At 45.6% G+C, this 17,909-nt stretch overlaps 1 long non-coding RNA gene across 3 annotated transcripts in view; it reads left to right on the top strand.

Annotated features, from left to right (window-relative positions):
• Window positions 1–17,909, top strand: part of LOC134909088 (uncharacterized) — a 295,410-nt gene that overhangs the window by 30,166 nt on the left and 247,335 nt on the right. For all 3 annotated transcript variants that reach the window (XR_010175843.1, XR_010175844.1, XR_010175842.1), the window contains exons 2-3: window positions 2,368–2,468; window positions 9,524–9,624. This is a non-coding gene — a long non-coding RNA (uncharacterized LOC134909088). The remainder of the gene's footprint in view (window positions 1–2,367; window positions 2,469–9,523; window positions 9,625–17,909) is intronic.

Raw genomic sequence — 17,909 nt, forward strand, 5'->3', positions numbered from 1 at the left:
TTACATGAGCCACTGCGGTGATGTTGTCTGACTGAATCAGAACCAGTTGGTCGCGAAGCAAGTTCTCCGCTTGACGCAGGGCGTTGTATACGGCCCTTAGCTCCAGGATGTTGATGTGAAGGCAAGTCTCTTGACTTGACCACAGACCTTGGAAATCTCTTCCCTGTGTGACTGCTCCCGACCCTCGGAGGCTTGCATCCGTGGTCACCAGGACCCAGTCCTGAATGCCGAATCTGCGGCCCTCTAGAAGGTGAGCGCTCTGCAGCCACCACAGAAGAGACACCCTGGCCCTGGGGGATAGGGTGATTAACCGATGCATCTGAAGATGTGATCCGGACCACTTGTACAGTACGTCCCATTGAAAGGTCCTCGCATGGAACCTGCCGAAGGGAATGGCCTCTATGATGCCACCATCTTTCCCAGGACTCGAGTGCAGTGATGCACTGACACCTGTTTTGGTTTTAATAGGTTCCTGACCAGTGTCTTGTGTCTAGAATCATCCCAGGAAAGGCAGACTAGTCGTAGGAACCAACTGCGACTTTGGAATATTTTGAATCCAGCCGTGTTGCTGTAACACTTCCAGAGAAAGTGCTACGCTGATCAGCAACTGCTCTCTTGATCTCGCCTTTATGAGGAGATCGTCCAAGTATGGGATAATTGTGACCCCTTGCTTCCTCAGGAGTACCATCATTTCCGCCATCACCTTAGTAAATATTCTCGGTGCCGTGGAGAGACCAAACGGCAACGTCTGAAATTGGTAATGACAATCCTGTACCACAAATCTGAGGTACGCCTGATGAGGTGGATAAATGGGGACATGAAGGTACGCATCCTTTATGTCCAGAGACACCATAAAATCCCCCCCTTCCAGGGTTGCGATGACCGCTCTGAGCGATTCCATCTTGAACTAGAACCTTTTCAGGTATATGTTCAGGGATTTTAAATTCAATATGGGTCTGACCGAACCGTCCGGTTTCGGGACTACAAACATGGTCGAATAATAACCCCTTCCCTGTTAAAGGAGGAGAACCTTGACCACCATCTGTTGAAGATACAATTTGTGAATTGCAGTTAACACTATTTCCCTCTCGTGGGGGGAAGCTGGTCGGGCCGATTTGAGATATTGGCTGAAATTTCGAAGACGTGCCCCCACCAGGCCTAGTTCCGCCTGTGGAGCCCCAGCGTCCTGCAGTGGATTTTGTAGAGGCCGGGGAGGACTTCTGTTCCTGGGAACTAGCTGTGTTGTGCAGCTTCTTTCCTCTGCCCCTGCCTCTGGCAAGAAAGGACGCACCTCGGACTTTCTTGCTTTGTGATCGAAAGGACTGCATTTGATAATGTCGTGCTTTCTTAGGCTGTGCGGGAATATAAGGCAAAAGATCAGAATTACCAGCTATAGCTGTGGAGACCAGGTCCGAGAGCCCTTCTCCACACAATTCCTCAGCCTTGTAAGGTAAACCTTGCATATGCCTCTTTTAGTCGGCATCACCTGTGCATGTTCCACAGGACACGTCTAGCAGAAATCGACATAGCGTTGACTCTAGAACCCAGTAGACTAATGTCTCTTTGGGCATGTTTTATATATATATATATATATATATATATATATATATAAAAGACAGTATCTTTTATATATATATATATATATATATGTGTAAATATCGGTCACTGGGTGGTATTATTCGTGCGACGATACTTTATTTATTACAACCGTACCTTTACTCTCAGTCGCCTCGATCTTCACAGAGAAGGGAGATTGAGCGATCCGCTGTGGGTAACGGAGTTAGTCTTTCTGAGGATTAAATATTGGTAACCTTACTCTTACAATCAATTAGTTGAGCAGCTTGTTTCAACACAAACAATCACCGTACACAGATTGAATAAAGATAATTTATTTTCAGCATCTGACGATCTCAACAGGTCTTCTCTGTGGTTTGCGATGGGTTAATATGCAAGTCCATTCTTATTATTAACAACTAAGCATGACTAACATATAAGTACTCTAAACTAGTACTATAATCAACGTTATATAGTAAAACACGCTTAATAGTCACTGTTATACCTATACTGAGAATAGTAACAATGTATATCAATTTCACTCTAATATCTAGACTGCGCAGTAACTAATGGCCGTTACGTTGGTGCACATGAAGTCTCTGTCGAAATGAATCCCTTGTGGGTGCAATGCAGTTAGTTAGCTTTTCTTTCTTTCTATCCTCAATCTTGGTAAAGGAAATATATCCTGTGCTAATGTACTTGTGATTATTTTCTGCGCTTATCTGTCGTTAGCCTTGCTAAATAATATCATAAGATGCTCCTTAGGTATGAAACTAACATGAATTATCTCCTTCTTTTGTTATCTGACTATAGCTGACGGAGGAGGCTTTCTGAGGAATATTCAAGTTATACCGATGATGATGCGACCAGCTGGTATGCCTGTTTCTAAGCACTGTGTCTGCGTGGTATTTGAGGTAAGTCTGACTCCATGCGTAATTAATATGAAAGCTTTCTTTGACTGTTTCCTTTGAGCAAAAAGGGTAATACTGTCCCTTAAATACTGACTGCTTCATTAATAACCTCAACTATGGGTTGCAAGCAAAAGTAATACATCATGTATCATATAGGAGATGTCTTTATATATATCCCCTTCAGTATGAGGCCGCAGTTCAGTTAAACAGTCTCTTCTGTAGGGCTGCGTTAGTTTCCCTTCAGTGTAGGACCCCTTTTTCATCAGTCTCTATGCGGGCCCACCCCTCGCCACGTATAGGCTGCTTGGGACTGCCTACCGCCCTTTGTATTATGGGTTTTACCACTCACTGTTATAGAGCCCGACCTTCTCCAATCAGGATAGTAGAACTGTTCTCTGCCGCACCCCAGGGCGTCACCGAGGGTGAGTCTTTCGGCACTCCGCAGCCGCAGCCAGCCTCCTCCGGTCCTCCCACTAGACCGAGACCTCTCACTTTCTGCAAGTTCCCCGGGGCCGCGCGGACGTCACCGGAGGCAGGGATCAGGTGAGTTACTTTTCTCCGTACAGGGATCGGTATCAGCCGCGGTTCTCTCTCTCACTCCCCGCTTGACTGGGCACACCAACAGCGCACTCCTCATTCCTCTACGGCTCGCCTCAGACTTCCCTAACGGTCCTTCGCTCCTTCCTCTTAAAGACTCTCCTCAGGTTCCCGGATCAGTCCCGCTCTCCTCACGCGCCGGCTTCTATACTTTTAGTTGTGCCCATAACACCCCCAAATCCTGGTAGTGTACAAGTCCTGGGGGCCACGAGCCCAACAGTTTTCCTGGGCTAATAACGGTCTCGCCCAAACTATTTACCCTCCGTGAGGGTGATATTCATTTTCCTGAAAGTCTTTGCCCTCTCTGAGGGTATTATACATTTTAGTAACCTTTACCACTGAGTGGCATTTTAATGAAAGGACACACCATAAACTTTACTAAAATTATTACCATAACTTATTCAACATATATTGTATTATTTTACTAGGGCAGGGCACTACATACATCCTGGCTTTAACTATGCGTGTCCTCACGCATACTTCAAATTAGTAATATTTTACCATTAAAACATGACTGCATGAACATAATATACAGGAATATCTATGAACTTTTAATACCTGTACAGAGAAGGTAGGTTTCCTTGCGTACTTCGCTCTGACCTTCTCAGTAAAGGAGTGAATTCTGCACTATTTGCATCAGCTTTACTACATTCGATTACATGAGGCAATATTAACCCAGGATAGGATGCATTATAACCTCTCTTCTCAATATCACCGGATAGGGTTTTCTCAGTTGCCATAACCGATCCCGGATGGGTAGGAACTAGTACTGGCCAGAATAGTCCCATCATATTTTCTAATGAGTCATTAGTCCCAGATTCAGCGACTGAGCTCACGCTCTCTGTTACTTTGCTTCCAATATCTTCCTGTTGAACAGTAGGAGTTTTGTATTTTTTAATTGGTTTCGATGTACTACTAAGGAGTAATGTCCATCATCCTTGGTTATTTGATAGATGGCTATCTCAGGTCGTGGAATCCCTGTTACTCTGTAAGGTATCGCTTCCCAATAGCTATCCAGTTTACTATGTCGATGGTTGTTTTTCTTCAAAACCCAATCACCTATATTTAGAGATTCAGCCAAAGCATTCTCGTTGTAATGTTCAGCCTGTCCCTTCCGCACCTTATCCATTCGTTGATTGACAATAGTTTGTGCAGTTTTCAAACGCCGTTGATGTTCTTTCACCCAATCGGTACAAGGAATTGTTTCTTGTGCAATCTCCTGAGGCACATCTAATCTCACATCTGTAGGCAATTTGCCTTCCCGCCCAAATAGCAGATAAAACGGAGTATAACCCGTGGAGCTATGCTCCGTATTATTGTATAAAAAGGTAATTTCTGGTAACAATGTCGGCCAGTCTTGACGCTCCGGTGCGGGAATCGCCCTTAGCATACCAATTAGCGATTGATTCATCCTTTCACATAACCCATTACATTGAGGGTGATATGCGGTGGTTCTTAGTTTTTTACACCCGTATAATGCACACAATTCTTTAAACAAGTGTGATTCAAAAGCGGGTCCCTGGTCTGTTAGTATGTTTTCTGGGTACCCGTAAGGACGAACGAAGGCTCTCCAAAGTATTTCGGCCATGGTCTTTGCTGATAAATCACGCACTGGAAGAACCACAGCAAATTTTGAATAATGATCCACCATAGTAAGAGCATATTGGTATCCAGTTCGGCTAGGCTCTAATTTAATATGATCTAGGGACACTAGCTCCAGGGGATGAGTAGTCGTTATAGGATGAAGAGGGGCCTTCTGTTTGGCGGGAGCTGGCTTACGAAGAATACAATTAGAACAGTTGGCGCACCACTCTGCTATATCCTCTCGCATCCCGATCCAGAAAAACCTTTTCCGTAATTGAGCTTCCAATTTTTGGGTTCCAAAATGCCCCGAGTGATCATGATATTCTTGAAGTAAGAAATCATTATCCTGATGCGGTAACACGATCTGCGTGATGGGGTGATGTGTTCTCGGATTGATTCCTCTACGAACAAGAAGTCCTTTTTGAATTTTTAACCGATCTCGTTGATGCCACAGCTTTAGCAGCTCGGGTTCGATTGCTTGTCGCTCCAATTTACTTAACACTTTTCCGGAAAGCAACAGAGTTTTCAACTGAGCTAGGATTGAACTTCCTTGCTGTATTTGATGCCATTTCTCCTCAGGTTCTATTTGTGCTACACTTGGGATGTCCGGGACCTGCATTGATGGTATATTGGTGGTCACAAACCGTTGTTGGACAAGCAGATCATGAAATTTTGGCATTTCAACATCTTCCCACTCATCTTTCTCATCAACACTTTCATTTAAGCCAGATAGCCGTGACAGAGCGTCGGCATTAATGTTACTTTTCCCACTTCTATACTTGACGGTGAACTGGTAATTGGCTAATCGAGAGCACCATCGCTGTTCCAAGGCCCCTAAGTGAGCGGTCGCCAAGTGAGAAAGGGGATTATTGTCAGTAAAAGCGATGAATGGGGTGGCAGCTAGATAGTTCTTAAACTTTTCTGTAACGGCCCACACTAATGCCAACAATTCTAATTTAAACGCGCTATAATTTGCGTCATTTCGTTCAGTCTTTCTCAGGCTTCGACTTGCATAAGCGATTACCCGTTCTTTTCCTTGTTGTTTTTGTGACAGAACAGCTCCTAATCCTTGATAACTAGCGTCAGTATATAGTTGGAAGGGCTGACTATAATCGGGATATGCTAGTATAGGCGTTTTAGTAAGTAAGGACTTTAGCTTGTCAAAAGCATCTTGTTGAGCAGTTGCCCATATGATAGTTGTATTCCGATGTTGCTGAGTTTTAGGAGTCCCACGAAGTAACTCATGCAATGGAGCTGCAATATGAGCAAAATTTTTCACAAATCGGCGATAGTAACCTACGAAGCCCAAAAACTTCCTTACTTCCTTCAAGGTGGTTGGTGTAGGCCAGTCTAACACAGCAGCCACTTTCTCTGGATCAGGGGTCACACCTTCTGCACTCACGACATGTCCCAGATATTGCACGCTAGTCTTCAGGAAATGACATTTGGAGGGTTTCACTTTGAGACCATACTCTGCTAGTTGTTGGAAGACCTCGTGGAGATGTGTAAGGTGGTCTTGATAAGTTCGGGAGAAGATTATTATGTCATCTAAGTACAGCAACACCATGTCAAAATTTTTAGCTCCTAGGCAATGCTCCATAACACGTTGGAAAGTCCCTGGAGCATTACAAAGTCCAAACGGCATCCTTTCAAACTCATACAGTCCCATGGGCGTAGTAAAGGCCGTTTTTTCTTGATCTGCAGGTGCTATACGGATTTGCCAGTAACCACTGGTTAAATCAAGTGTAGAGAAGTAGGTGGCCGATTTTAATGCCGTCAAGGATTCTTCAATCCTTGGTAAGGGGTACGCGTCTTTGTGTGTTACCTGATTTAATTTTGTATAATCGATGCAGAAGCGTAAACTCCCGTCCTTCTTTCGGACCAGTACTATCGGTGCCGCCCATGGACTATAACTTTCTTTTATTACTCCCGAGGTTTTCATTTCTTCCAACATTTGCTTAACCGGTTGATATAAAGCTGGAGCCAAGGGTCGATAACGCTCCTTAATAGGTGGTGCATCTCCTGTTGGAATATAATGTTGAATCTGAGCAACTAGTCCGAAATCTGCGGAATATTTACTAAAAGTAGCAGAATTTTCTTTTAGAACTTTTAGTACTCCTTGCTTGAGCTCCTCGGCAGTATCTTCTTCCCCTATTTGTATTTCTTTCCACCATGACGATCTAGCTTCATCTTTGCCACCAGCTTCAGAGTCGATGTTTATTCGAGTAGGGGAAGAGACCACATCAACAACATCCTGGAAATCTGCCCATACCAGCTTAGCCATGGTCTGATGTCGACATAATTTCACGGAATAGTCATTGGGATTGAGAATTCGTAAAGGCACTCGTCCCCCCTTCACAGTAACCAACGCTCGTGCTACTACAATATCACCACGCTGGACTGTGTTATAAGGTTCTTCTATGGCATCATAATTTCTTCCCTGGGGTCCGCATCGAGCTTTTCCCCACACAACAGTTTCAGTATTGGGTTGTAAGATTATTGGTCGTCGATCGGCTATCTTCACTTTCCCGATTTCCCCTGAAGCATTAACAAATCTTTGCTGTCCCTGAAGAGTCCGAATAGTTTTCTGTAAAGCTTGTTGAAACATTGGTGGGGTATTAGACAATTCCCTCCTTAGAGCAGCAATTAGTTCTTCTGGACAGTTCTGTAACACGTTCATCCCTACGATGATAGAGGAGACCGTTGGATCGTCCACATTAGTAATAAGACATCCTTGTCTTGGTAGAACAGCTTGTCCTATTTCAAAGTCAAATTCATAATATCCCTGGCAGGATATATTTAACCCATTACTAGCCAAGAGCCTGAGCCAAGTTGGTGGGGGTGGCATCATTCCATCCAATTCCCAATGTTGCTGGAAGACCCTCATCTGTATGGTGGTTACTTGAGAGCCAGTATCTAATATAGCTGGTACCTGTACTCCATTAATCTGGATATTAACTATAGGACATTGTCCTACATATTGCGGGCACCATTCTTCTGGTGTAGGACCTACTGTGTTGCTTCCCCCCGAGGGTTGGTCTCTGGCCTCGGGGTACTGGCGTTTAAAGGCTCTTCCTGGCGGCAAACCCTTTCAACATGTCCACTGACATTACATCTCCTACAGATAGGACGTCCCTGCGAATCAAACCGGTCAGTAGGCCTTCGACCTCTTCCGGACGGCGACTCCCACCACTCATTCCTTGATCTTCTCCAATCTGTACGCCAATTTGATTCCGTTCTTTCAGGTGGAGTGCGCTTACTGAGCTTTTGTAATTCTCGATTTATTGCGGCCATTCCTACCATAAGTTCTTCCATTTGTCCCTTTAATAGTCGTACAGGATCAGAGGTAGGAGCCTGTACACTCTGATGAGCAGTTTTCTTCGATTCAATCTTTTCACCTGATATATGATATGTATCAACTCTATTTTCCGACAATTCTTGGTATCCTGGCATCTCAGGAAAGGAAACCTCCTTTGGCTGATTTGAATCAACCACTTTAATCGCTGCCTCCTTAAAATCTAAAAAGGAGGCACTCGCTTTTTGTAACCTCAAGAGTTTCAGTTGAGATTTACTATTTTCACAGCTGGTTCCATCTATAAATTGATTTATCAGGACCTCATCCACCTCTCTCACTTCTGCCTCATCCATCTCCTTAACGTCTCTCAATGCTTCCTGTAAGCTCAATGCAAAGTCTCTTAATGACTCTCCCGGCCGTTGCTTCCTAGAATAAAATCGTGATTTAAGTTCTGACAAGGTACTAATGCCAAAAGTGGTTGCTAATATTTGGAACACCTTTTCTACTGTCTGCCGCTCTTCCAAAGGCCAGGATAACACTTCTCTCAATGCCGACCCTTTTAGCTGCCCAATTAAGATTTCCACTTGTTGCTGATTGCCTACAGGGTACAACCTAAACATTGATTGCATCTTAGTTTTATACTGAATAAATGTATTAGCATCTTTCTGCTCTTCTTCTCCTGAATACGTGGGCAACCACGGGGCCCCAAAATAATACGGCATAGTGATCGGCTTTACATCAGTCATGGTTAGTTGTGGGTTCACACCATCTGTGGATGTTTGAGAACTCTGTGAACTCGTTGCTTGTTCTTCCGTCGACATGTTCTATCAGTATTCGTATCCTGTTCGGTGGACACCAAATGTAAATATCGGTCACTGGGTGGTATTATTCGTGCGACGATACTTTATTTATTACAACCGTACCTTTACTCTCAGTCGCCTCGATCTTCACAGAGAGGGGAGATTGAGCGATCCGCTGTGGGCAACGGAATTAGTCTTTCTGAGGATTAAATATTGGTAACCTTACTCTTACAATCAATTAGTTGAGCAGCTTGTTTCAACACAAACAATCACCGTACACAGATTGAATAAAGATAATTTATTTTTCAGCATCTGACGATCTCAACAGGTCTTCTCTGTAGTTTGCGATGGGTTAATATGCGAGTCCATTCTAATTAATAACAACTAAGCATGACTAACATATAAGTACTCTAAACTAGTACTATAATAAACGTTATATAGTAAAACACACTTAATAGTCACTGTTATACCTATACTGAGAATAGTAACAATGTATATCAATTTCACTCTAATATCTAGACTGCGCAGTAACTAATGGCCGTTACGTTGGTGCACATGAAGTCTCTGTCGAAATGAATCCCTTGTGGGTGCAATGCAGTTAGTTAGCTTTTCTTTTTTTCTATCTATCCTCAATCTTGGTAAAGGAAATATATCCTGTGCTAATGTACTTGTGATTATTTTCTTCGCTTATCTGTCGTTAGCCTTGCTAAATAATATCATAAGATGCTCCTTAGGTATGAAACTAACATGAATTATCTCCTTCTTTTGTTATCTGACTATAGCTGACGGAGGAGGCTTTCTGAGGAATATTCAAGTTATACCGATGATGATGTGACCAGCTGGTATGCCTGTTTCTAAGCACTGTGTCTGCGTGGTATTTGAGGTAAGTCTGACTCCATGCGTAATTAATATGAAAGCTTTCTTTGACTAACTGTTTCCTTTGAGCAAAAAGGGTAATACTGTCCCTTAAATACTGACTGCTTCATTAATAACCTCAACTATGGGTTGCAAGCAAAAGTAATACATCATGTATCATATAGGAGATGTCTTTATATATATCCCCTTCAGTATGAGGCCGCAGTTCAGTTAAACAGTCTTTTCTGTAGGGCTGCGTTAGTTTCCCTTCAGAGTAGGACCCCTTTTTCATCAGTCTCTATGCGGGCCCACCCCTCGCCACGTATAGGCTGCTTGGGACTGCCTACCGCCCTTTGTATTATGGGTTTTACTACTCACTGTTATAGAGCCCGACCTTCTCCAATCAGGATAGTAGAACTGTTCTCTGCCGCACCCCAGGGCGTCACCGAGGGTGAGTCTTTCGGCACTCCGCAGCCGCAGCCAGCCTCCTCCGGTCCTCCCACTAGACCGAGACCTCTCACTTTCTGCAAGTTCCCCGGGGCCGCGCGGACGTCACCGGAGGCAGGGATCAGGTGAGTTACTTTTCTCCGCACAGAGATCGGTATCAGCCGCGGTTCTCTCTCTCACTCCCCGCTTGACTGGGCACACCAACAGCGCACTCCTCATTCCTCTACGGCTCGCCTCAGACTCCCCTAACGGTCCTTCGCTTCTTCCTCTTAAAGACTCTCCTCAGGTTCCCGGATCAGTCCCGCTCTCCTCACGCGCCGGCTTCTATACTTTTAGTTGTGCCCATAACACCCCCAAATCCTGGTAGTGTACAAGTCCTGGGGGCCACGAGCCCAACAGTTTTCCTGGGCTAATAACGGTCTTGCCCAAACTATTTACCCTCCGTGAGGGTGATATTCATTTTCCTGAAAGTCTTTGCCCTCTGTGAGGGTATTATACATTTTAGTAACCTTTACCACTGAGTGTCATTTTAATGAAAGGACACACCATAAACTTTACTAAAATTATTACCATAACTTATTTAACATATATTGTATTATTTTACTAGGGCAGGGCACTACATATATATATATATATATACATATGTATACACATACTAGGGTCTCCATGACCACGCTGCTACAGCACTATAACCCCATGCCGACACAATCGCCGGTCTGAGTAGTGTACCAGCATGTCTGTAAATGGACTTCAAAGAACTTTTACTGCATGCTATCTGCAGGATCCCTGAGGATAGCTGTTAAGTCAGCGCTACCTTTTGGGTAAACGTGACAAGCTTTGTCCACCCTAGGGGAAGATTCCCATCGTACCCTGGCCCTAGTAGGGAAAGGATACTCCCTGAGAATTCTTTGTGGGAAGCTGCAGCTTCTTGTCTGGAGATTCCCGCTCTTTTTCTTCATGAGAGGAGGGAAATTTACCTCAGCTTTCTTCCCCTTAAACATGTGTACCCTTGTGTCAGGGACAGATGAGTCATCAGTGATATGCAAAACATCTTTCATTACAATAATCATATATTGAATACTTTCCTACCATTTTGGCTGTAACTTTGCATTATCGTAGTCGTCACTGGAGTCAGACTCCGTGTCGATATCAGTGTCTATTATTTTGGATAGTGAGCGTTGTGAGACTCTGAATGTCTCTGCGACATAGGGACTGACATGGGTAGATTCCCTGTCTGTTCTCTAATCTTTTGTGCAATAAATTTACCTCAGCACTTAATTTCACATATCCAATCAGGTGTTGGCGTTGTCGACGGAGATACAACACACACACACACATTTGCTCCATCACCTCCTTAGGAGAGCCTTTTACCTCAGACATGTCGACACACACGTACCGACACACCACACACTCAGGGAATGCTCATCTGCAGATAATTCCCCCACAAGGCCCTTTGGAGAGACAGAGTGAGAGTATGCCAGCACACACCCCAGCGCTATATGACCCATGAAAAAACACAGCAATTTAATGTTTACCCAGTAGCGCTGTTATTATCTGCGCCGAATTATGTGCCCCCCCTCTTCTTTAAAACCCTCTCTTCTACCGTGGTATAAGCAGGGGAGAGACCGGGGAGCTTCCTCTCAGCGGTGCTGTGGAGAAAAAACATGGCGCTGGTGAGTGCTGAGGAAGAAGCCCCGCCCCCTCGATGGCGGGCTTCTGTCCTGCTTAAATATACATTTTCTTGGCGGGGGCTCATACATATATACAGTCCCCAACTGTATATATGTTTACTTTTGCCAAAAGGAGGTCCAAATGCTGCCCAGGGCGCCCCCCCCCCTGCGCCCTGCACCCTTACAGTGATCGGAGTATGTGAGGTGTGTGGGAGCAATGGCGCACAGCTGCAGTGCTGTGCGTTACCTCAGTGAAGAACGGAGTCTTCTGCCGCCGATTTCGAAGTTTTCTTGCTTCTCATACTCACCCGGCTTCTGTCCTCCGGCTCTGCGAGGGGGACGGCGGCGCGGCTCTGGGATCGGACGGCGAGGGTGAGATCCTGCGTACGATCCCTCTGGAGCTAATGGTGTCCAGTAGCCTAAGAAGCAGGACCTAGCTTCAGAGAGTAGGGCTGCTTCTCTCCCCTCAGTCCCTCGATGCAGGGAGTCTGTTGCCAGCAGAGCTCCCTGAAAATAAAAAACCTAACAAAATACTTTCTCTCAGCAAACTCAGGAGAGCTCACTGAAAAGCACCCAGGTCGCTCTGGGCACAGTATCAAACTGAGGTCTGGAGGAGGGGCATAGAGGGAGGAGCCAGAGCACACCAGAACCTAAATTCTTTCTTAAAGTGCCCATGTCTCCTGCGGAGCCCGTCTATCCCCATGGTCCTTACGTAGTCCCCAGCATCCACTAGGACGTTAGAGAAATAATTATACGTCCAAATCACGGGAATTAAATGGCAAAATCTCGGTATCGCCTGCTTAGTGAAGTGGAATCTAGATGGGGCACAATACCTCCATCAATTGTCTAAATCCCACTGCACTAATGGCGGATCCTGTACGCACGTCTAACACCAACATAAGTGTCAAGGCCTCAGTTATGAGGGCTTCCATCGTCATGTGAAGCTGAACCACTAGTCATGAACATAGGCCAGGGCCTCAGCCGTTCCTTGCCACTCTGTGTCGTAAATGGCATATTGGCAAGTTTACGTTCCTCCTCAGACCATTTCAATTTCTTTTTTTGGGTATTTTTACTGAACTTTGGCTTTTTGGATTTTACATGCCCTCTACTATCACATTGGGCATCGACTTTGGCAGACGACGATGGCATTTCATCGTCTATGTCATGACTAGTGGCAGCAGCTTCAGCACTAGGAGGAAGTAGTTCTTCATCTTTCCCTATTTTATCCTCCAAATTTTTGTTCTTCATTATGTATCCGGAGTTATATAACACAATATGCGGCACAGGAATGACTGATGGCTGATGGCCAGGACACTACCACTGGTCTGATGCAGCACAAAACAGCAACACTGTGAGGGACTTGTTGTTGTTGTTATTAATAATATTATTATAATACTGTAGCAGTGGACATATAGCAGCAGCATATACCACTGTGACTGCCTGGTCACTGGAATGACTGATGGCCAGGGCACTACCACTGGTCTGATGCAGGACAACACAGATAATTATACAGCAGCACTGGGCATATGGCAGCAGATGACACCACCACTGTGAATGGTCACTGGACTGACTGATGCCCAGGACACTACCGCTGGTCTGATGCTGGACAACACAACAACAATGTAAGGGATTTATTATACTGCAGCACTGGACATATGGCAGCAAAGGACACCACCACTGTGACTGATGCAGCACAACACACCGCCACTGAACTGATGCAGCACAACACGGCACCACTGGACAGCACTGGACATATGGCAGCAGAGGACACAAGCACTGTGACTGGACAGATTCAGCACAAGCCACGGCACTGAGAGAACGGAGACACGTCCTCTCTGTAGACTCTCCAGTGCCGGAGTGAAAATGGTGGGGACGCGCGGCTCCTTATAAGGAATCCAAACCCTGCGAGAATCCGACAGCGGAATAATGACGTTTTGCCTCGTTCGGGTTTCCAAGTCAGGCGGGAAAACCCGAGCCTGGCTCGGAACCGGACTTGAATGGTGAAGTTTGGTACGGTTTGGTTCTATGAGATCCGAACCCGCTCATCTCTAAATAGAACTCGGTAATTTACTAAGAAGTGATAGTCATGCACGGATCAGTGAGATCCGTGCATGCTTATCTGTGGAAAAGGGTGTGAACGGGTTAAAAAAAAATGCATGGGGTCCCCCTCCTAAGTATAACCAGCCTCGGGCTCTTTGAGCCAGCCCTGGTTGTTTAAATACTGGGGAAAAAATTAGACAGGGTTTCCCCGTATTTAGACAACCAGCACCAGGCTCTTAGTCCAGTCCTGGTTCTAAAAATACGGGGGACAAAAGATGTAGGGGTCCACCATATTTTTAAAACCAGTACTGGGCTCCACTAGCCAGGGAGATAATGCCACAGCCGGGAGACACTTTTATACTGGTTCCTGTGGCCATGGCATTACCCCCCCAACTAGTCACCCCTGACCAGGTTCCCTGGAGGAGTGGGGACTCCCTTAAATGATGGGGTCCCCCCCTCCAGGCACCCAAGGGCCAGGGGTGAAGCCCAAGGCTGTCCCCAGCACCCCTGGGCGGTGGGTGCTGGGCTGATAGCCAAATGTTTGTAAAAAAAGAGGAATATTGTTTTTTGTTGTGGAACCACAAGGCCCAGCATGCCTCCCTCACGTGCTGGTACTTGGAGAACCACAAGTACCAGCATGCGGAGAAATAGCGGGCCCGCTGGTACCTGTAGTTCTACAACAAAAAAATACCCAAATAAAAACACAACTCACACACCTTGAAAGTTAAAATTTATTAAAACACACTTACACACTCACACATACTTACCTACATCCAACGCCAAGACTCACGACCACTTGTCCAGCAGAATCCAATAGGGGTACCTGTAAAAATGAGAGAGAGATTACTTACCTACATCCCACGCCGATCACGTCCACATGTCAAGTAGAATCCTATAGGGGTACCTGTAAAAAAATAAGTTATACTTACAAACAATCCAGTGGTTCCTGAAGTTATACACAGGGGGGGAAAATGGGGGGGTGGGGTGGAAAGGGAGGGAGAGAGAGAGAGAGAGAGAGAGAGCGAGATAGAGAGAGAGATGTACTAACCTCTCCCGCTGCAGTATCAGGGTTATCTCTGCGCTCCCGGTGTCTATTACTCATTAACTGATTTCCTCCCGCTGCCCGGCGCTCCCCAATTCTCCCTGTAGATTCCGCATCACACTAGGGGTCACTTCGGTCCGCCTCATCACCGCCGCAGCCACTGATCTCTCCATAGTCTCTGCTTCCTGACGTGCGCACCCTGGCATGTGGGAAGCCGGATCCTGTTCCCTGCCTGCGCGCAGGGAGGTTACTGGCTCCATACGTTAGCGCATACAGTGCCAGCAAAGGGACAGGAGGAGCGTAGCGCTGAACAAGCCCTACAGAGAGCGCAGGACTGAGGTGCTGCGGCGGTAATGAGGTGGACCGCAGTGAGAGGTGAAAACAACGGGTATTGGTGGGGAGCGCCGGGCAGTGGGAGGAGACAAATAACCGCAGAGAATGCACAGGGAGCGCAGAGATAACCCTGACATCGCAGCGGGTGAGGTGAGAGAGAGAGATCTTACAATGCGATGCTCCCACTCATACGCCCACCAGATGCTGGCACAGCCTAATGCAGTGACAGGGGCGTGCCTTCAGATAGGCTGAAAGCACGCCCCTGCTGTTCTGCGGCACTTGGACAGGTGCCGCTTCCATTGGTTTTGTTCAATGGGCTTTTACATCCCTCTGCTTGGCCCCGCCCCCTGCCCGTCCCCTGCTTCCAGCCAATTAGAAAGGAGAGCAGGAGACACTGTTCTCGGTGCCGGACAAATACATTTCAACAGCCATTTAAACGCTAAAAAGATTAACATAATATAAAGAAAATACTTATGACACAGAATATGTGTCATAAGTATCTTCTTTCTATTATTTTAATCATGAATGACAGGGGAGGCACTGCCTCCCCTGCCGCCCCTGACTGCATGTCCCTGACTAGTTACGCCACTGAATTCAAGCAACACATCCGAAAAATCAAAACAGTTGATCATAACAAAAGAACACACAGCTGATGGAAGAACCCCCAGGAGACCACTGCACTATGGGGGTAATTCCAAGTTGATCGCAGCAGGAAATTTTTTAGCAGTTGGGCAAAACCATGTGCACTGCAGGGGAGACAGATATAACATGTGCAGAGAGAGTTAGATTTGGGTGTGGTGAGTTCAATCTGCAATCTAAACTGCAGTGTAAAAATAAAGCAGCCAGTATTTACCCTGCACAGAAACAAAATAACCCACCCAAATCTAACTCTCTCTGCACATGTTATATCTGCCTCCCCTGCAGTGCACATGGTTTTGCCCAACTGCTAAAAAATTTCCTGCTGCGATCAACTTGGAATTACCCCCTATAGCTCTAAAGTTATGGGAAGAGGAGCATCATGGAAAAGACAACCAGGGACTAGGTGGAAAAAAAGGTGGTGGCTTTATTATTAACAATACTGGTAATGTGTTCCATCTGGTTAGTGCACACTTTCGGGTGGTTCAGTAACCCACAACCTGCAGATTATACATGGGCAGTACTGGGCCTGTAGCCACTATTTGGACATGCAGAGTAAAATGCGCTAGTCAGACTAAACAGACTCTGTTGTACACTTAGGTAAAGCAATGCAGAGTCACACTTTTTGGCGTTTGTGAATGACCCATGCTGACATGGTATTCTCAGCTCTTGCTTGATATTAGTTATAGTCGTTTCCCAATTATGTTACAAAGAGTTTATAACATCAATTCTGTCCAATGGAGCTTACTGCAGACTGTAATATAGTTTATATGATGGGTGGGCAGATGACCGTATGCAATAATATCTGAGTGTATTTTTGCTGTCACTGCCATTGGATAGGATCATCAGTCATTGCTATCAACAAGCTGAAGCTTCACGCTAATAAAATATTATTTCACCTCAGTAGTTCCCCTTTGACAGTGTGTCAGCATCAGTGCCAGATTAAGGTCACCATGGGCCTGGAGCTGAAATATTTGAAGGGCCTATTGTGTGGAATATGTAGGGTCTGCCTTCCTGGGGAAGGGGCGTGGCCACAGAATAGTATAAATTCACATTACACCGCACAGTAGAGCCGCTTATACACGTCACACCCCAGCAGAACCGCTTATACACATCACACCCCAGTAGAACCGCTTATACACGTTACACCACAGAGGAGCCGCTTATACATGTTACACCACAGAGGAGCCGATTATACATGTTACATCACAGAGGAGCCGATTATACATGTTACATCACAGAGGAGCCACTTATACATGTTACACCACAGAGGAGCTGCTTATACACGTTACACCACAGAGGAGCCGCTTATACACGTTACACCACAGAGGAGCCGATTATACATGTTACATCACAGAGGAGCCGCTTATACATGTTACATCAAAGAGGAGCCACTTATACACATTACACTACAGAGGAGCCGCTTATACACATTACACTACAGAGGAGCCGCTTATACGCGTTATATATAATTGTGCAGTATTTTAGACAGAGTACCAGCTATGACATATATAAGTATAGATATAGATAGACAGACACACATGTATATACTGTATATAGATTTATATTACACATACACAAACAGGGCATTAGAGAGTCTGGCTGGGCCTAAGTACTTTTCAGAGGACGTGGCATAATCACAGGAGACGTGACCATTCACCCTTTGAAAAAATACGGGAAAAAAATATTTTAAGTGCCACCATGGCCACACTCCAGCCCAGCGTTCAGCAGCGTGTGCTGGGCTCAGGAGAAGAGCTGTAGCTGCTGCTGCCAGTTAATGGGGAGGAAGCCCAGGTCCCCAACTGGGCACCTCCATCTGACCTGGGCATGGGTAATTTGTACCCTCTCCCCCCCTCTCTCGACACTGAATATACAGAGGGGCCGTTAATGTTGTATCGGGTATAGAGGGGTCAGTAATGTTATGTAATATAGAGAGGGGCCAGTATCGGGTAGAGATGAGCGCCTGAAATTTTTCGGGTTTTGTGTTTTGGTTTTGGGTTCGGTTCCGCGGCCGTGTTTTGGGTTCGAACGCGTTTTGGCAAAACCTCACCGAATTATTTTTGTCGGATTCGGGTGTGTTTTGGATTCGGGTGTTTTTTTCAAAAAACCCTAAAAAACAGCTTAAATCATAGAATTTGGGGGTAA

This window comes from Pseudophryne corroboree, chromosome 4, assembly GCF_028390025.1.
Source record: "Pseudophryne corroboree isolate aPseCor3 chromosome 4, aPseCor3.hap2, whole genome shotgun sequence".
Classification (NCBI taxonomy): domain Eukaryota; kingdom Metazoa; phylum Chordata; class Amphibia; order Anura; family Myobatrachidae; genus Pseudophryne; species Pseudophryne corroboree.